Source organism: Coturnix japonica, chromosome 19, assembly GCF_054131305.1.
Source record: "Coturnix japonica strain WE chromosome 19, WE-NBRP24, whole genome shotgun sequence".
NCBI classification, from domain to species: domain Eukaryota; kingdom Metazoa; phylum Chordata; class Aves; order Galliformes; family Phasianidae; genus Coturnix; species Coturnix japonica.
This window is the reverse complement of record NC_140681.1, coordinates 5,421,761-5,437,726: the sequence shown is the minus strand read 5'-3', so window position 1 is coordinate 5,437,726 and position 15,966 is coordinate 5,421,761. Positions and strand designations below refer to the sequence as shown.

The 15,966-nt window shown below is 42.2% G+C and overlaps 1 long non-coding RNA gene across 1 annotated transcript in view; it reads right to left on the bottom strand.

Annotated features, from left to right (window-relative positions):
• LOC146757825 (uncharacterized) overlaps positions 1-15,966 on the bottom strand; it is a 51,128-nt gene that overhangs the window by 9,712 nt on the left and 25,450 nt on the right. The window contains exon 4 of the long non-coding RNA XR_014935939.1: positions 1,744-1,843. This is a non-coding gene — a long non-coding RNA (uncharacterized LOC146757825). The remainder of the gene's footprint in view (positions 1-1,743; positions 1,844-15,966) is intronic.

The window sequence follows — 15,966 nt, the reverse complement described above, 5'->3', positions numbered from 1 at the left end:
GCTCTCCTCCCATTTACAACCACTGAGGCCACTTCCCGCCCTCTTCCTGATGAAAAAGCATCTCTGTAGCAACTGTAGAATTTGACCCCCCAGAAGATCAAAGTTAGTATATTTTTCAGCTGCCTGCCACAGCACAATGAACAGAACAAACCTGAAGTTAACATGGAATCCCTAAGCAACAGGACGGAGCAGATGCACAAGAGTAGCACTGAAGGTTAGGGCAACGTGTTTACCTTTATATTTCATATTACTGCATCAAATGCTGCAGCTGGTGAAAAATAAGCTCACAATAAAGACGTTAAAAGAATTCTGCATCAGCCAAATTGTTCCTAAGTTTGTGGCAGAATCCCCATCAAAGTCGGTAGAAGCTGAGTTTGGATAAGCACAACTATTTCTGAAAACCTTCTGACATACATCAAAGGCACTTTAGAGATGCCTAACACTACAGTCCTATACTTTGGTGCTCATTTTAATGTCATTTGAAGTTTCCCTCATTCTTTTTTTAGTATTGTTTTTGAAAGTTATCAGATCTTGCTAGGAAAAAAATCATCTGGAAGCAGCGTGAATGTGAAGTAAATGGGGTACAAAAATAGAGGCCAATACCACACTTTGTACTATCCCTGGGGCACAAGGAGATGCACCCAGTAGTGTTTGGATTAAAAATAACATTTTGAAGCAATATGAATAACCCAGAACCATCAAAATGCAGTTACTTTAATTCACAGTTTTAATGTATTTATTTATTTCAATTAGACCACGATGGCTTCAGTTCATTACCTAGTTAATAAAGTGAATTAGATAACATTAGTGCAGCAATTAGCACTAGTGTTTTCTATTTTTCTAATAGTGTTCAAGATCTGTTTGTCAAGAAAGTAGAGCTGTTTGCAGGGTGGATTTAGTCTAATGTGATGGGTCAGTTTATGATTCTTTTTTAACTCCCCTCTAGGAAGGGAACAACTCTAAAAGCAACTTCACCAGCTCAGAGAAAGCAATTCCTTAAAGGATTCAGCATGACCCGTTTAAAAAACGCATCTGGTTTTGTCCCCACAAAGCTATATTCTATTTAACATTTTGCTAGACACTTTGTATTCACTGTCTTTCCTTCAGCATGGACTGCTCTGTAAAATACACTGCAACACTGGAAAGGTTTCAACCCAGGAAAGCTGTTAGGTTTCAGAGTTTGTAAATAGTCTTATCTAGGTTCTCAGTTCCTCTGTACTGGAGGGGAAACCAGACAAAACGAACAGGATCTGAGTAAAGTCAACAGCTCTCTATGTGGCAAGAACTCAAGATGCTTAAAAGAAGTACCTAATCAAAACTGCCTACATCATGCAAGACATGAATTTCTACAATAGCTACATTTAATGTATTTGGCATTTGTTTAGCTTCTGGAACTCAACAACTAGAAAACATACTTCCAATTTTCTTGTGAACGAAAGATCTTTTCAGAAAATATTTACAGTACAATACAATCTAACGTGTAGAAATCTCTGTTTATCTGCTTTCTCTGGTGAGTGACAAAAATGGCACTCCCAACTACAAACAAGAGGGTGTAAGAAGGGTTTTATGTAACATAATTATGTATACAGGAAAGCAAACAGAATTTGGACGAGAGCTTGAAAATGTTATGACAATCTTTGCAAGGCTGAATTTGCACATGTTGAACACTAAACTTGCTTAGATGCCATTTCCTTCTTTTTGAATTTCACACACTGATCACATGAACAGCTCCTTTGCATTTACCTTTCTCTGCAGCGTGCAATAACTTGAAATGGGCTCCGAGTTCCCTGATAGAAGTCACACACTTTTTGCTTGTTTCTTTTGACGATTACCCTCTTTTAACCTGGGCAGAGAGAGACAAAACAGAGATGAAAAAATGAAGAGCTCACTTTATCTCCACCTAGCAGGTTCTTTGGAACATGAAAACAACATCATGATCAGATGGATAATCTACAGATTACCAGAAGCAATAGAGAACGGATTTGTTTTTTCTCTGCATCGTCCATCCTACAGCCTTAGGAGTGCCCGCTCCATTTCTATTCCTTGTGAGACATCATGAAGTCTTCCCTTCCTCTGCTCCCACTTCTATACGATCTCACATCCACTCACACTCATTTTGCCCTCTGAACTGAAGCAATGACCCATTTCTTGTGATTAAATTAGTGTAAGTAATAAGATATCATAGATCTGATTGATTTCCCCAGCAATAGTTATTAACCAGCTCAATTCAGAGGAAAGCAGAGTCATTATTCTAAACATTGATTCCTGAACAGAACTGCAAGAGAAGGGCGTGCTCAGACACATGTAGCATGAATGCACATATAACATACTTTCTGAGATCCTATGTCCAGTACCAGGGCTTCCTAAGCCAGGAAGGCTTTACTGAATTTCACTGACCTAGATGGATTTTTCCTCCATTAAATAATCTAAAAGCTTTGCATGCCATGGCAAAGAGTTGCATAGCTTAAATCGTTTTTAAAGAATAACTTCCATCTGTTTATCTTGAACTTTTTCATTGCTATCTCATCTGAAGCCCTCCTGGTTCTTACAAGGGAGACAGAACCTACTCCCTGTAGGAGAAGAGCAAGCATATTATGTAACACAAAGAAATACAGTGTGGGTAGCCATGGCATTGTTCTCTAAGTATATTGAGAGATGCAAGAAATAAGGCCAGTAGAGAACAGAGAAAAAACATGACAGAAGTCAAAGAAAGTTCGCAGAGCCAGTGAATGAAAGTCGTACATTCAAGCCATTAGAAACAATAAATAGCAACAAATAGTCCCACAGTAGTTCAATTATACTGCCATCAGTTTCAGTTCTGGTCCAAATAGCTCTCTCCTCTTCTAGAATGCAAAATGAGATGTATTACACTTTAAAGAATCTGTGTGAGTGTATGTGTGCCTATGGGACTTTTTCAAGTCACTTATTTGTCTGAATGCCATTGATTTTTCTCCTAATTGTTACTCACTATGCTAATTTCCCTCACAAATCTCACATGCTATTGATCAAAAAGTAATAAACTCTCTAGCAAACAAAACAAGCATTATTGCAATGTTGGGAAAACATCATTTAATATCAATACCATATTTACAATTATCTTTAACCCAAATTTCACCCTCAATGCAATGCATAATCAAAATCAGAGAGCTCCAGTCAAAAGGGTAACATTAAAGGACTCCTACCAGGCAATTTTCTAGTAGATTATAAAACAGGCTGAAACAGAACAATCTTAACAGTGTAGGATATATAGTTAATGCCATAAATAAACACTGCTGAATAAAGCATTGCCTCCTTTGCCTGTCTCTTCTGTTATTTGGAGACAGTCACCATGAAGATAAAACAGAAGTAAGGGCAGCATTAGTATCTGTGCCAAAATAACCTATGGAGGACCATGCCTCATGTAAATTGTGGTTCCTGCATTTCTTTTTGTTGTTTTGTTTTTAATATAAGAACACACTGGATTCAATCCAGTTTCCAGTATATGTCTGCTGATTTTTCTCATCTTGATTAATGGTAGTAGTACCTAAATGGTAGTAATTTATGATCACAGTCTGAATGGATCTTGTTTCAAACACTAAGAAATCCTCTTAACTATCACTCCTACTTTTACCCCTCTTCCCCTCTCCCCCCTCCCGTTTTATGAATTTTGTCTTTAATTTCTTATTTTTTCCTAAAATAATTGCTCATTTTCTTCTCCATCAAAGGAAATTCTAAGCAAGCTCTTGCAAAGCCAATGAGCTCTACACAGTGAAATTAAGTGTGAAAAAGAAGATCAGGGCCCATAGGGCTCCAGAGATGTGTCCCAAATATGGACAGTTAAGGCAGACTTTTATTAAACCAAATAGAACACCTTCAACTCTTTTGTTTGTTTGTTTCCCTTACCTTGGTAGAAAATCAGCTGTTTGCACCTCAGTTCACTGTGCATGTTTCTGATGAACAAGGATAGGAACTTCACTTGGAATATTGTGAGCTGGGTTTGACTGCTGAGTGCAGAAAGACATCACTGGATGCAGATCCATCACAAATCTGAGAGGTTGTAGGGAAAGGCAGCCAGCCAGCCAAGGGCAAGCACACAGACTGAATGGCAGGAGCAAGACACATAGTTGTGAGGAACTCAAATTCTGACTGACATACCAGAAGATATCTCCATTTTGGCACCACGTCTCATCTTTATTTCAAATTTGAGCGTGGTTTCAGGTATTTTGTTCTGTATCTTCTAAATTCACAGGACTGGGATCTGATGTTCCAGTTCAGGCCTACTCTAAGGGAATCTAAGATTCTTCATTATCTTCTGATGGTTTTCTCTTTCTGCCCTCTCTGGACAGTTGGAAATCTATCTTTTTACTAGTCCAAGCACACTCAGATTCAAAGACATTATTTCCAAGCTGCATCTTTCCAAGAGCTACATGTCACAGAACGTGATGAACACAGAAATCTGTAGCGTGGGTGGATTTGTGAAAGAAGAGCTTTAGAGTGTGGCCTGCCATTCAACTCTGCACCTGGCAAAGAGTGAAAACAATCCTCGCAAGCCAACTAAAACAAAACAAAAAGCAGGAATGGAATCAGCAATCTCAGGGCAACTTTTGCCATAACCCTCCTAAGGTTTCACAGATCCCACATTCCCTCTGGCCTAAAGAGAAGCCAGGTTTCTGTCACTGCCCAAACCACCGGCTGTGACTGGAGCTCCTCCCAGCCATGACCGCTGAGGTGAAGGGCCCATTACCTCAGCAGCACAACATGGCGCCCCGCCAGCCGCAATGCACAGAGCTGAGGATCCAGTCCGGGGATTTTTTTTGCTTCTAAGAGGCAGAGAAAGAATTATTTTTGTCTCTGCCCTTATTTCTGACTAATTTCTGCCATCATACATCCCTGCATCCAGCACACCCTTAGGGAAAAGCAGACTATTTCCCTGGTGATACCAAGCTAAGGTGCAATGCAAACAGAGGTCGCTCAGACCAATTAATCTCACAGTATTAGAAACTCTCAGTCTGCTCCCAACACACTTACTTCAGTGCTATTATGAAAGTATGCAAATTTTTTGTAACAATCTGGAAGTAACAATATTAATAATGCTCAGTAAATCGATGGCACACCCTTCCTTGGATGGTTATGTTCACTCCTCAACTCCATTTCCCAACCAGATGTAGCGGAAATAAGCAGCCTAAGAATGGACAAGAAAAGGTTTTAGATTGAGGGAAAGACTTCCATATGACACTGGTGAAAAGATTTGATTTAGTGAGAAGATCAGGCAGAGTGAGCAGCAGAGAGCACAGCGCATGTGTTCTTTTTTACCCTTCTAACACAGAAACAAAGGAACATCAGGTAAAGATGAATGAAAACAAATTCAAAACCAATAAAACGAAATTCTTTTCCCTATGCAGCCCACAACCAGGCTATGGAGTTGATTGCTTCATATAAAATAACACCAAGATAAGTATTTATAAAGGTCCAAGAAGGATTAGTCATTGGCATAGATAATCAAAACAATAAGTTACAACAAAAAGATAAAAATATGTTGAGCACGTGCCAAGTATTAACCGCCTGAGATAAAAATACCTCGTGCAAAATGCAATTCCTCAGTTATGGGGTATCATGTAGGGTTTCTTCTGAAGTGAGCTGGCTACTGATGGAGGCAGGATATTGGACTACAAGGCTTATGGATCACATTTGCTGAGGCGACTCATAATTTCTTATTTACTGATTCAGAGGGCAATAGGTGAAATAGCATAGTGGTGCCAGTCAGGCAGCCACTGAAATGCTTGCACCTGGGGTAATTTGAGCAAAGATGTCAGTGAATAAGCTTTAGACATTCCCCTGTGAACAAAGCACTCCTTTCTAACAAAAAATAAAACAACAACAACACAGTAGTTGTATCATGGAGGAAGCTGAGGAAGGCATGTACTGCTACTGTAGCTATGTCCAGCATACAATTTATGGCTCCTGGCACCTTCTGTACACGTTATAATAAATAAGAATTTGTGGCCATTCACCTAAGGAATGTACAAAGCCTACACACATCCTTCTCCATAGCAAACTATCCATATCTTTGCTTCTCATTTTCATTTCCAGGCAAAGACTGTCAAGGCACTCTCTCAAAACAAAAACAAAAAGAAAAGAAAAGAAAAGAAAAAGAAAGAAAAAAACTTAGGATGGGCTGCAAACAATTTTCATGTTCTGCAAGAAATGGATAAGAAAAATCCATACTCCAAACTATGGTCATGTTGTGCAAAAAAGACTTATTTCGTAAGAGATAAGAGTTACAGTCAAAAATAGTGCATCAATTGGCAGCCAGGGAATTTTTCAGGAATGCAGAGACTTTGGGTTGTGTCTTTGTTCTGAATGACTCAACACCTATCAATCAGGCTATTACCTGTCTCTCATTCTGGATTAAAAATTCTACCTTTTCTCACTTCTTATTTGCTGAATGGTTCAACTAAACAAACACTGGGCGCAAATAACTTGTGGTAACTTTTAATACATGTTGTGCGTTCAGCTCAAGGTTCATCCTGAGAGCTGGGTTTTGCTCAGCAATGCTATCACCTGGGTACAGATAACATAAATCTTGATGCAGACAGCGCTCCTCTGCAAGGCAAGTCCTTCTGCAACACAGAACGTCCCAGCTGAACAGCCAGTGTTGAGCTGAACGCACACTGGCTCTTCCCATTAGTTCCATTTCCAATGTCAGTAAGTAACAGAAAAGATACCTTTTTTTTTTTCCCCAAAGTGACTCCCAGTTACATTACACAACAGTTAACTCCAAATGTGAGACTATCTTAGACTTAAGTCACTGTTTGCATTTGCCACATTTGGTAAAATAAAAAATGGAAAAGATCCAAAGCTGTTTATAAATTCATGACAAGTTATATCACAGAATATTTTTTAGGGCTACATTCAGAAACACGGTATAAGAAGAACAGATGGTGCCACCAGCCTGTGCCCAAGAAGCCCTGTTGGTTAAGGTGCTCATCAGAAACACATCTGGCCTGTCCAACTAAAAGAAGGTGAGCTGACAGCACTCATCATCCAGGACTGTACCCTGCCTCCTACGCTACAAGAGGAAAGCCCTCAGTCTTTCTTACGGGACGTGTTCTCACATTAGCACAAACTCTACCTTACCAGAAGGGCAGTCAAGGCATCCCACTTCCCAGATGAACATCCTAAGCTTATTTTAAAGAATGAGTTTTGCACTCCCTATGAATAAAATCCCAGTGTCAGTGGGGAGATACACAGAACTTTCCCTCAGGCAGTGGTTAGGGTTGGATATAAGAGATAACATTGCTTTCCCTGAAGCAGAGGAAGAAATCAAATGTGTATCTCACACATCCACTGTACAGAAAGCTTCCCCTACCAGAAACCTCTCCCTTCCAAGAAATACACGAGTATTTCACATCTTATCAAAACACTATTGTTTCAAGTGAAAAAACAAAGCCAGAATAAATATATTATTGTTGCCTGCCTCTTGGTCCTTTCTCACTACACACTATCTTCTTTTGGCCTCTCCATGCACACGGCACACAGGCTCCAAGAGTGGAAGTAATAGTATAGCAGTACTAACACAACACAGAAAATACCAGCTATGTGCTTGCTGCTTCCTAATTAGACATTCCTCAGGGAACTCCAGCCTCTCTTCTCTCCATCTCAATGGAGAGCTTTGAGGTTATTTCCATGCATGTTACCAGGATGAATGCATTCACATCAAAACAATTATCCATCAACACCATGAGAGGATGTTTTCTGAGACCTGAAGAAGTCAAGGTGGGTAAACCCACTCATTTTCCCTATTCAATAGTGAACTAGACCGCATAGGGCTGTTCAGAAATGACAACTTCCCAAATTTTCCAATCTGCATTACCTAGAACCTGTAACACACTCAGAGTCATGCTTGTACTTGGCCTATTTTTTTTCCTACTGAACCAGCTTACCCTGTTTTTCCATTCCCAGCCCAGTTCCTGTAGGTCAATACTTATCTTCAGCATAGCTTAATAGCAAGAAACATCCCGCAAAGGCTGCATAACATTATTTTGTTCTTAACACACTGGGAAATAAAGTGTGTGGGTTTTGGATTCTAGGATCCAGACCATCTGTTAAACCTATCAGAGGTTTGAATTCTAATTTGCTGTTGATTTAAAAATAGTACCAGCATTACCCTGTTATTTTCTGTAAATTATATATTATTCAGTTTGCCATTTTTAAATATCATAGCGTCTTCTTCTCTCTTATGATTTAATCTGGATTCCTTATCCTCTGCACCAGAACCACTCTTCCCCCCCAGTAACTGATCCTTGCCTCTGCACCATGCCAAGGGCCTTCTAGACCACTCAGGCATGAAAGCTGGCTCAAAAACTTAAGTCAGTGTTGTAAGATGAGCACAACTTCATAGCTGCAAGAGGTCATCTCTGTACAAGTCGTAAAAAGCAACAGAAGTTTGTTTATTCTGCGGAATTCATCAGTTTACCCATAGCCACCATACTAATAACATATCTTGCAGTAACTTGTACTACTGCTGTAGTGACTGGCTATTAAGGCATCAGTGCTGCATGTATAAAACCAACTAGCTTCACAAACTTTCCTAGAGAGCCTCGATCTGCATTTTTTCTGAATTAAGAGTGATGCCATTACATTATATCCTTGGCTTGACCATGGTATTGCATCCTCAATCCCTCATGCAAGGATAAACAGAACCTTGCTTTCTCAGAGGTGAGGGGCTTCAGCCCAGGCTAAGAATACACAAGAAGCCAGTTCTGTTGATTGTAACACTGGGCTTTGTGACTAAAACAGCTATCAGAGCAACAAAATCCATGTGTTTTCATTGCACATTACCTTCTGTGAAGTCCAAAGTCCCATAAAAATGGCTTCTACTTGTACTGAAAGAAAATCTGCTGCTTTCAAGCCCTGGTTGCATCATGAGACAACAGCCAACCCACAGACAGTGTCAGGTTCCCATCTTTGCAGCCCAACCCAAACAAGACTTGATGCTGCAGTTCCACACTGGCTCAGCTCAGTAAGAGACAATACAACAGACTTTTGTGAAGTTCTTAATTTTCTACGCTTACTCATCTGATCTCAGCCAAGAGAATGTAGACTTAAGGTCCAGATTTGGTACCCTTCCTGACAACATTGGCTTGTGCTGCTATTTTGTTTCATGGCACATTCATGACCCCCCCTCCCCCATTTCAGACATCTGATAGGAAATCCTGAGCACTCAGCCTGAGTGGGAGTAGCACATGCTCTATCTTATTAACTGTTGGTAAAATACGCACATACAAAGCAGCGCTTCTCAAACGCAGCCAGCGTACAGAAATGTATTTCTCATTACTCAGTTGTGTTTTGTCATAGCTATCTAAACTGCAGCTGTCAGGATTCTGAGTGGCTGCAAAAGTGGCCGCTCAAATTCAGCTCCTCACAGTTCAGCCTCAGCAAGAAGATGGACAGAAAACAGGTGGGAAAGAGAAAAACAATTTTAAAAATAAAAGAAGAGTAATATGACAATCCTTGAGAGTTTAGTTACTACTTCAGTAGATTTTTCTTCTATTAAAAATCAATACCTGACAAGGCCATGTTGGAGCTATCAGCCCTGCACGTGCTGAATAACTCCACATCTCCTGCACACTGGAACCAGACTCTACACATCTGTGTAACACTCACTGGAGGTGTAACAGATCTACTGCAAGCTGTGCAATGCTTGAGACAATTCTTCCCCCAACACCTAACTTTTCCTATTGTAGATGACTGAAAATTCAGAGTTCAACACCAAAAATCAAAGTGAACGGATGTTATTATATGCAAAACCAGCACAACATCTCTCCACACATGGACATCAGCCACTGCCCCAGGAGCTCCGTGCCCCTGGAAATCTGGTCAATTTGTCTCACTGCCTGCGGAAATAGGAATTTGACTTTATAATGGCTTATAAAGCCAAGCATTTTATATGTCTTTAGAATTATATATCTTAGCCCTTAACAGTCACAAAGATCTAATGCCACTGATTTCACCTCTTTTCCATGGCAGCCCTAGGAAGGACAACTTTATTATTAGGCAAAGTGTTTTTGAAGATTACAATCCAGAGAGAGACAGCAACTGGGACTCCACTGCTTTCTCAAGGGGGGCGGGGGGTTATCACCCTTTGTAGATCAAGCCAAACTTACAGCAGCTCTTCCTCATACACAATGTGCTGAACCAGGGCTGCGCTGGGCACCTGCAGTGAGGTTTGCTGCATTTGCTGCACCTCAGAGGTAGACACACCAGGGCTGCAGCAACTTTTGAATCCACAAGCGTGCATTGAGACTTTTTTTGGCCACACTCTCATTTGGGTGGTTTATTTTTACTACTTTTTAATTACTCTAAATGAAGGGGGAGTATTTGCCCTCATTTCTCCCATTCATCTCCTCCCAGCCGCTCTTCTCTTTGGGCCTGCGCCTGCAAATACCGTGTTAGTCATACTTTGCTATGCTGCAGGTTGGATGGGCCTTCCCCCTCCTTCAATCCTGCTGGAAAACAGAGAACAGATGAATTTCATTAACTCCCTTGGCCCATAGGTTGACACACCCGACTACTCGTAAACACAGGGATTAGTTAAGTCCTTCTAATAAACAGAAGAGGGGGAAAAAAAAAGATCTGCCCACTATTTGTTTAAGGGATTTTGTGTTTACAAAGGAGACGGGAACATATGTGAGCAAACCTGCACTGAGCCCTGACTGAAAGAGTGCGAAGGCAGCCCACAGTGAGGAGAGAAGGGCTCTCCTTGCTACCACACGGGTTTGAAGACAGCTTCTTCTGCATTAAGGCTGGCAATGACAAACTGTCACCCTTACAGTCCTTTACAGATGGAGTCTGCACCCTTGTGACTCGTGCAAATAACTTCCCCAGAGCATTTGCATTTTGCTAGAAACCACAGCTAGAACCCAGACCTGCACAGAGGTCTCCACAGGTCATTATTAACATGACATTTGTTGGGCTTTGTGCATCCTCACCAAACAAGCAAGCAGCAGCACTGGCTCCATTCTGGCAGATGAAAGGCAGCAAAACGCCTCCGTGCTTCAGAGTGCGGAAGGGAGCAGCTTCCAGCACAGCTCGGGCAACAGTCAGCACCTGCTAACGCAGAACAGGCTTCCAAATCCCTGGCAGATTTTTTGCTCAACATTTGATATTCATTTTTCACATCCAATTATTAATCTGCATACACTGAATTCTTTGTTTTCTGCAGATCTGCCTGATTATTTAAGCCCTGGAAGAAGAAGGCAGAAAATGAGAGAGAAAATGAAGATCTGATTCCCAGATGGATGCTAAAATTCTGGGGGAGGGGGAAGCACACAAAGTCATTATAATTCAGGATTTATTTCTTGTACTGCCGCCTTACTAAACAAACACTTGGAACTGAAGCAGCCGAGTAATTTGGGACTTAGTAGTGATTTCCATGAATGACCCTGATTTATTCAAAGTTCTCAACACTAAAGCCTACCATTTCAAGGTCTTCCCCAGACTCCGTTTTTCAGGACCCCAGGCCTCATTTTACACTTCCACTTCTTAGAGGAAGAACCGCGCTTTAACAAGTCTATCACCACCAGCATGACACAATGGAATGCATTTTTAATACTGTCAGGATATACACTGTTACAGGCATTCTCCAATATGCAAAGCGTACAAAATAATCTTGGAGATCAGTCTGTAAATGGACACTTGCATTGGCCACCTAAGGTTCTTTGGCCAGGAAAATAAAACTCTCACAGTTTTGCGTGTGTGTGTCTATTTGTTCACTAATGTATTTCAAATTCTCTCAAACCCTCCCCTCCCAATAAACAAATCCACTGCTCTTTCTAAAACATTTCCATTTTCTGCTAAGTTATCATCATGAAAAGGTCAGAAATTGCACTAGCAGCTTAGGAGGTGCTTCCACTGATTGCAACTGGGTTATGCAAAACACATCTCATTTCCTTTGAGCTCTCAAGCCAAGGTCTGAATACAGAGAGTGAGCAAATATAGAAGCACAGCTGCTTTAAGCTTCCTGCGATCCCCACTCGTAATGCAGAAGTGGTGCTCCTGCACCAAACAGTGCTGCGATCAAAGCCAGCTGATCCTGAGTTTATCAGAATGCTGCTGTTCACGCTGCTGCACTTGAGTTTTTACATTTTTTCCTCGAATATTTTCTGGGGCCCTTGTAAATCTGATAAAATTCTGGGGTGTTTTACCTTATTTTTTTACCTCGCTATTTTTCCCAATGCTCCTGATAGTCCTCGGGTCTGACTACCCCTCATTGAGTCAGAGCTTTTGCCTCCCTTGTACTTTCCCTGTTTTGGTGGACCAGGGACAGACACATGTAATACCTTTCACGTGCACACCTCAAAGTGCTTAGCACTCATTAACATCAAATGCATTGGGAACATAAATGGAAAAGCAAAGCAAATTAGATAATTATTTAAGATCTAACACATAAAACTCAGTACAACAAAACAGAGAGAAAAATAAATCTGCTATTAGGTTTATTCATCTGTTCCATCCTAACAGAGAAGCAAGGAAACCAAGCTGCAAGCTGAATGCTTTCCTAATCTCCAACCTGAACCTCTCCTGGTGCAACTTGAGGCCTCACCTCTCTTCCTATTGCTGTTCCCTGGAAGCAGAGGCTGACCCCCGTCTCACCACAACCTCCTCTCAGTGAGCTGAAGAGAGTAATAAGGTCTCCCCTAAGCCCCCTCTTCTCCAGTCTGAACCATCCCAGTTCCCTCAGCTGCTCTCCATAAGACTTGTGCTCCAGACACAGACACGCTTCAGAACCTTGCACCCAACACTGAGCACAGCACATGAGTTGCAGCCTCACCGGTGCTATGTACTGTGAGTACATAGGATGATCACCTCCCTGTGCTGCTGTCTGCATTATTCCTGATACACATCAAGACACTGCTGGCCTTCTTGCCCACCCGGGCACACTGCTGGCTCATTATGTTTAGCTGCTGTCAGCTAACACCCCCAGATCACAAACGACCTGCTTAATTCATGGAAAATATCACAACTTTTGCTTCCAAACTTTAGGAATCATGCAAACAACTGCTGAGAAACTGAAGTGCCTAAAATTGCCAACCAGTCCTCTAAGCCCTGCCTGGCTGTGAAGCCAGCTTACTGTGCTTCTGCCACCAAACTCAGCGTACTTCAACTCAGATCCTTCAGAGCCAGTGGTGCCTGGGAATTCCCTTGGCACTGGCTGCAAAAGAACAGGATTATTGCTTTAACAGCACTAGTTCACAGGCGGCTTTAGCAGTGAGGTCATTTGCCACTAACCAAACCGCAGGGCTTTCTGATGGTAGAGATGTGAAATGTGTTTTCTCAAGGCTATACGGCATCCCACAGCAGCTATCAGTGTCCAGGAGCTGCTGTCCTGGCTGTGCTGCACCTTGTCCCATTACTCCACAGCCCTACAAGTGCACATTGCCCTTACAGGGCAACACAGCCATCACCCTGCCCTCCCTGATCTCACCACCCTTCCCAACACAGCAGCTCCACGCACGGGCAGCTTTCAGCTGAAGCAGCTCTGCTGATCCACGTTAAGCTTGCCATGAAGGAGACCATTTCCTCTTACTTACCCCTCCCACCTCCATAAAAAGTTAAATTATTAAAACAAAAAACAAAAAAGAAAGAAAGAAAGAAAAGAAACATTTTCTTGAGTGGTTGCAGGTCACTCTGGATCAGTGAGGTTTAACTTTAGCGTGTTGTGATGAAATATTAATACTGAGTCAGTGTGTTTATTTCTCCAAGTGTCTGGAGCCGCTGAGTGTTTATGCCTCTCGATTAGCAGGAAGTGTGTCCATGCATAGCAGCCCTGTACTTAGAAAGTCCGAGATTACAACATTTGAAGACTGTCCATGGGAAATCAGCTGCCTCAGACTGTGTGTCAGTTCTGCTGTGAGACAGAGAGCTGCTCCCAAGAGATCGCAGTCCTATAGTAACCCAATGGATTGTCAGCTTAATACCAGGGTTAGAAAGGCATGCCTCAGCCCCTCCGCTTCCATTGCAAAGTATTTGGACTTATCTAGAGCAAGTAAACTAGGCCATAAAGTTACCACCCACAGCAGAGATGGTTAAGAGGGTCCCAGTTTATTCTATATGACAGCAAATACCCTCCAGTCAGGTATAGTTTTCTTCACATTTCTGCATCTAAATGCTACCTGTTGCAAGATTTGAAAAGCAATTCTTCTCACTGAGTTTTGAAGAAAACAAAGGAACTCAACACAGTGTAGATGGATCCACCTGGCAGGCTGTACCAGCCTTGCAGCAACAGTGCAAGGGGGAAAGGGGCACTGTTTGCACAGAGGCCAGGACACCATGGGCTGAGCAAGAGCCAGGAAACCTCCAACCTCCCCACACCATTTCACTCCACAAACAGCAGGGCAGGAAGCTACTTGCTTTTCCCATTTGAAAGGTTAGAATGGTCCTAAAGGAAGGGCAAGAGTAGGAGCAAAGGCAAACGTAGAGGAAAAAGGATACTGCGATGTCCTGCCCCAGTTTCACGTTCTGCTTGGAGGCAGATCTGCTTCCGCTGTTCCTACGACAAGTGGAAACAGGATTTGTATTTTGGCTGAGTCTCTCCTATGTGTCATTTCTACGGGACAGTCTCTGAGGCAGGTTTTTCTCCAACTGGATGAGTCACCAAACCAAGGTCCCGGCCCCACAGCAATGTTCGGCCTAGATTTCCTTCTTAGAGCTTTCAGTCTGGCACTGACAATTAGTGCCAAAGCAGTGAGAGCTGCTCGAAGGGAAATGTGAGCTGCTGGACTGATTTGGCTTTGCTGTACAGGAGGAAATACAGTACAATGCACTGCAGCTTGCTACGCAATTTTCCTGCAAGCGGTATTCCAAGATGCCTTTCAGAGCCAAATGCGAAATGTTAGCTTGCTCAGAAACGTGTTATGAGACATAGGGGTTCTTAAGAGACATAAGGATTATCTGCACATGCAGAGATGGATCAGTAAATTCACTAAGCAGAAAGCTGTGGGGAAAACTGCCAGGGAGATGGTCCCACTGACAACCATTGGATGTGACCGAGCAGACAGAGGGATGCCAGCAGCAGCGCTCATGGGACGGACACACAGAAGAACTCTGAGGAAGGCTGACACTTCACAAGGAGGCATTCTCAGCAGGGCAGGAAGAGGAAGGCTCAGAGCAGCAAAGTCAGACTGGCTATTGCTGTGTTTGTTTTACCCCCATCTGTGCCCACGTGCAGCCTTCAAACAGGCTGAGTTCACTCCTGCAGGAGCTAGAGGGAAGTTTCATAAAGCACTTGAGGACAACTCAGTGCTCCACTAATTGCAATCTACTCTGCATGCACACCAATATAAACATTTTTAATTGCATTCCCGTTACGTAAGAAAAAAATTAATGGACACGTTGAAAGAACCGATCATTCCTCCTACCTTAAATATATGTCAGTAAATACTCCTCTTTAAAGAACGGTGCCAGTCTTGCTGACATGATATACACATCACTGTACACAATGCTAATTTATGCCTACATTATACAGCTGTGTAAATCTGAGAGCAAACATAGATGCTGCTGCAACCCTACAGAACTGTAACCTTTAGGAAAGCACCAAGGTATTCAGCATGGGGGCTGGTTCCCAGCTCATAATAATTAAGTCACTTACGGGCCTGAAGAAGTGGGAAAGGCAAATATTCAGGCCCCTTTAAGAACCCCTTGAAGAATAAAGCTCTGCACAGACACAGCTCACACAAAGACTGTCTTTCCTTGACATAAGCGCAGCCTAAATAGGAAGACACGTGCACATAAAGAGACAAAAAGAAGTTACAGAAGTCATAATAGTACTATAATAAAACTATAAAGGAGGAGACTGTTCCAGGCATCTGCCGTGCATCTTGGCACTTTTAATGAGGAAAAACAGAAGACTCAAAAGTGTATCCTCTAGAGCTTATGTGTGCTTATGTACTTGTGCACGTGAAGGGCTGTGCAAGAGGCAGAGGGGTG